We start from the raw sequence: 5,227 nt of genomic DNA, 5'->3' as shown, positions 1-5,227 counted from the left end.
TCTCTCTCTCTCTTTCTCTCTCTCTCTGTCTGCTATCGCTACCTCAGGAGTTTGAATGAGTGAGTCTTTCTCTCTCTCTTCTCCACTCTATCGCTCCTCCTTACACACCCCCCTCCAAAACCATCCCCTCTTATTAAAACAACACGCCAATCTGTTGTAGGCCGGTAAAAGGGGTTTGGGAGCCGAAGCAGCCATAAAGGAGGCTCCACACACAGCCGTCTGGAAGGAATTAGACGGCAGTGGCAGCGAGACTTGGCCACTTCACTGCGCTCTGTGTAACCTGGATGCTTGGGGAAACGATAGGCTTACCTACATGCCCCTCAACACTGCAACATACAAATGATCTGACTCACATTTAATTATTAGAGTCATTGCTGGAAACTTTTCTTTTTTATTATTATTATTGTTGTTATTAGTATTATTATGGTCATGATTGACGTTGCCAGAGTGGATGGCTTTTTTTGGTAACTTTTAAAAACTTTAAAAATATGAATGAAGCTGTCAGACGTTGATGGAGACCAATATTTATCATTTTTTCGTGTTCTATTTTTTATTTATACTTTTTTTCATACGAATGAGGCCAAAGATGACTGACATGCTGTCTGTGTTTGTGCACCTAAGAAGCCTGCGGTGTAGAGTTAATGACTGCAGACAGACTTTTAGAAACTAGTGAGGACATCAGTCGTGAATATTTTTGAGCATCCAATTGAGCAAACTTAGGGGAACGTGCACGTTGCTCTTCTTCATGAGGATCAATGTCAGCGGATTCATGAGACCCATTACTACACAAGTGTCCTTTCAAACTTTGTCGAGACTTTTTCTCCCTGTGGAGCGGAACCACAGCCGCCCGAGTTGACCGCATCCTTTCCCAAGGACCGAGAGGACAACAGCTGCTTCAAGGTAGGCGGCCAGCGATTGGTCTAGTGAGCCTGCGGCTTGCTGACAGACTGGGATAAATGTTCCATCAGAAGCTAGTTATAATTAACTGCATTCAAATGACTCCAAACTCTCATTTCAATACATTTGGAATTCCTGTATATGTGTATATATATATGAGGTTTCTTTCATAGTTATAAACGATAAGGATGTTGCCCAATATTTAAGCACAATAATGGGCGTGAAGCTTTAAGTTGGGGGGCATGCCACGCAGCTGTCACAGTAGTTTTTGTCTCGCTCAATGCGCCTTAACGGGTCGTGCGTAAAATCACTGGAATGTTTTACACAAAAAAAGAGTCTTTTTTCCTCCATAAATCAAAGCTACATTAAACAATATCAAATTAAAAAGAAGAAATGTTTCTCAAAAGTTTAATTTTTCCTAAGAGACACGGACATCTGCAGTCCTCTTTGCCCTGGAGTTACTCTTCCAATCATACAAACCTACACATGGTCTTTGCGGAGCCATTTGTCATCAGCGTGAGAATAAACTAAATTGATGACATCGCAAAGCTGTACGTCATTCTTTAAGCCATGTGAGCCAATGGGAAGGCTGGATTTGGACTCGTTCAGCGTGCCTCGTGGTTGGAGCGCGGAATTTGATGACACGTGTGAAAGACCGGTATTTGCGCACACATGGACACTTAATGGCCTTTATATTTTATACTCCTATGTACTAATTCTTGTTGATAATAATAATAATAATAATAATCATAATAACAATAATAATGTACTCTGAGTGGCAGTGGATTGGTGGCAGACATTTACCCTCCATCCAACCCTTCTGATCTTCACACCGATCTTGTGATCAGAAATGTATGCATGCACACTTGACTGAAAGCATATGCAGGTGCCATAATGTTTGCACATTGTTTGCGTGTTGTGGGCATTATAACTTCCTCGCACACCCACTACACACATTATACACAAATGAACATCTGTCACACTCTTTGACCATACTCTTTTCCTCCATCCACCTACACTGTCTACACTCTCCGTGTGCAGATACAACTGCTGGCTAATATAAAACCCACACAAGGAATGCCCATCTGTGAGTTGGCTGTCTAAGCATCCCTGACATTATGATGTACAGCACATCGTTTCTATCCTACACATGGAACTTCCTACTGACCTGGCTTATCTCATACAGATGCACTCTAATGCTCATGCAGTGCAAGCTGGAACCACCTGTTCGGAGCGATGAAGCATTTAGTCCACTGTCAGTATTGATATATCAATGTAAGATGTACCAAACGTCCCCTACTGTGCAGGAACTTAACCTTTCTGGCTTTTCCAAAAGTATCTGAAGCATAGATTTATTTATGTGGTTTATCCACCACAGTATTTCACATTAGCTTCTCTTCTTCAGTGAATTGTTAAGTAATATGTCCAGTATTACTGTACTTCTGGAGAAACCTTGACAGTGTATAGCTACCACACTAATCAGCATTTACTTAGGTTGGAATGCATTTGTAGGTTTTAAAAAGGATGGTTTCAGGACAAAGGTTCTTTGTATAATCAGTGCATGTGTGGAGCCTGTTTCAATGCAGACATGAATCCAGACTAATACCAACATACTGTCCCAAATTGCAGCCCTCGAGGGAGTTCCTCTGCTGAGCATTTGGCTCACTATACAGTTAAGAAAGGTAATCCATCTCTGGTGCCTGCCGGAACATAAAGTACTTAAACCGAGATTTAAATCTTATGTTCAGCAATGTGGGTAGTCCATGAATGTTGCCTACTGTACTGTGGCTGGTCATGCCAAAATCGGAAGAAAAGCACTCTTCAATAGGGGACACAGTCACACAGTTCACTGTAGTCTCATCATTGCTACAGGATGTTCTTCCACACAGCGCACAGAGCAGTTTACTACTTAAGAGGGGAAGGCATTCCATAGCTGGTCTCCATTAGGGCTCAAAACAAGTCCCACTGGCCGTTACTGCTCACAGCATGGGTCCTTCAGGGTATAGGGCCTAGGGGCTGGCAAGGTACAACTACTGAAGCTGGGAAAGGGTGCATATGTGTAGCCCCTCCCAGACCCACACCTAACACCAACACCATGATCTACCTCATCTATTCAGCATAAATGAAACAGTTTTCTTTCCCTCTGTAAAGTAGCAGTCAAGCAATGCTTCAGCCAGCCAGTAAAAGTGAAAATTTGGATGCCAGAAAAGTTTTTGAGTTAGATTGCCACTACCTCATACTGAGTCACAGGCTCTCACAGGGAGGACCGATGCCAACGTTAATGCACAGGTCCAGGCATTGCGTTAAAGTAACCCCTGGAGCTGCACAAAGTAAGCTGTGCTCGCTGCACAGCAGATATGGTTGGCTCCTGAACATTTTCATTTGAGATGTTTTTTTATGATGTAAATTATGGTCAAATCGTAGAAAAGCTCACATGACAAAAGCTCAGACATTTTCAATCCAAATCACAGTCCCATCCTTGCTTCCTTCCTAAAGTTTCAGGCTCACCATGGGTTTTCTGTCTCTGTTATCTCTTAGCTGTAATTAACCATGATAATCCAGAGTGCTAGAATAGAAACGTCTACCATGTAGGGAAGAAGGGAGTTATTTTAGAGCACTGTTGATAACTGTCTGTAGTCAGATAAGGGAAAGAGTTGGATCACAGAGACAGGCTGGATTCAGAAAAGGAGAAATAGTTTAAAAACGTTTTAAGCCAGGCATCTCATAGGCTTCAGAAGCAGGAGAAAAGAAACAGAAGCGTTTCCTCATACACTGAACACAGTGAACACCTTTGCTGTCTTTGTGAAAATGCACTGTATAGGAAGGAAACCAAACACATAACCAGACAGGGGAGTGGCTGTAGAGGGAGGCAATGCTGACTGAGACACATCTGTAGTTTGGCTGAACATCTTGGAGCCTGTCACAGTGGGATAAGTCCAGTGCCTCAGCTGACAGTGAACTGAGCCAAGTCTACCATCAGTCTCCTTTCCCCCTCCTTCTTTGGTGTGTGCCATCCCACCCTCACTCACTCACTCACTCACTCACTCACTCACTCACTCACTTCCAACACACTTTTTTTTCTTTTCTTACTGAATATCAAACTGTTGTTCTCCATCTTTTTTTTGCAACTCTTCCTTGCTCCATCTTTCTCTAACACCCTCTGTGTAGTATATGCTTGCATCGCTTCCTACTGCTCATTCATAAAAAAGGGAGCAAAGGATGAGTCAAAAAGAGGAGAACATGCCAAAATATCAAACAGCATAGTTTAGCTTTGAAATTGAGATTTACCAGTGTATTAATAAATAATTAATTGCATCTTTACCGTCCACATTCACTTTAAAATTGATTTATAACTAAAACGATGCAACCTCCAACTGCTGTGGTAGACGTAGAAACCGATACCACAAGCACACACTTTGGATGTTGTAACCTGTGTACCTTCGCCAGTTAGAGCTTTATCCCACCTGGGTCTAATAGCATACTGAAGGTGAGGAAATAAAGAGACAGGGAATGTAAACGTCAACTCCCAAGTTATGTTGTAACATTGTACCTCTGCCAGCTGTGGCCCTGTCCACCTGATTCCAATCATATATGGGGTAGTGCGGCGCAGTGCAGCGGGTGGTGATACTGTTAAGTTCCGGTTCTTATATTGACAATGCTCCCACAACAACAGCACACAGTGGACACATGGGGGGTTTATGAGAAGGACAAGGAAGAGGAAGAGAAAGGGCAGGAGTAAAGATGGTCTGCGACTTCCTAGCGGCGCCTTTCAAAGCTCCTATGACCTTTCATTCAATTGTGTAGTGCAGCATCCGTTTAACTGCAGCAATATTACATGTGTATAATTAAGATACTGTGTGCAATGTTGTAGTTGAGTGACCTGTTAAGTCTGAGTCAAGCCCTGAGTCCCCAGTGTTCCAGTCCAAGTCTGAGTCACCAAAAAATGATTCTGAGTCGAGTTTGAGTCAAGTCAGAGTTGAGTCACAATTACCTGAGTTCAAGTCCAGAGAATAGCATACTCCATCACTGCCTGTTACAGTAAAAGTAGTCAGAAACTTCATCCAACTTCCAAATGCTATTTCATAAATCCTAGAGACCAAGTCTAAGTCATCAGTGTGCCAGTCCAAGTTGAGTCAAAAGTCCAAAGAGTAGTGACTTGAGTCTGACGCAAGTCTGAGTCCAGCATCAGAGTACTCCATCTGTAGCTATGTTTCCATCCACACATTTTTATCCAAATTATTTAATATCAAAAGAAAAATTCCTTATGGAAACAGTAAAATTCAATGGAATTTCATAAATATGAACTCAAAGGAAATACGTTCGGTCTCAT

General features: G+C 42.3%; 1 protein-coding gene across 1 annotated transcript in view; it reads left to right on the top strand.

The window, feature by feature from the left end:
- The first annotated feature begins 183 nt into the window (after positions 1-183).
- has2 (hyaluronan synthase 2) overlaps positions 184-5,227 on the top strand; it is a 20,259-nt gene continuing 15,215 nt past the window's right edge. The window contains exon 1 of the mRNA XM_032519528.1: positions 184-900. The gene's annotated coding sequence lies outside the window, so the exon portion shown is untranslated. The remainder of the gene's footprint in view (positions 901-5,227) is intronic.

This window comes from Etheostoma spectabile, chromosome 6 (assembly GCF_008692095.1).
Source record: "Etheostoma spectabile isolate EspeVRDwgs_2016 chromosome 6, UIUC_Espe_1.0, whole genome shotgun sequence".
Lineage (NCBI taxonomy): Eukaryota > Metazoa > Chordata > Actinopteri > Perciformes > Percidae > Etheostoma > Etheostoma spectabile.
This window is presented reverse-complemented; position numbering and strand designations above follow the sequence as displayed.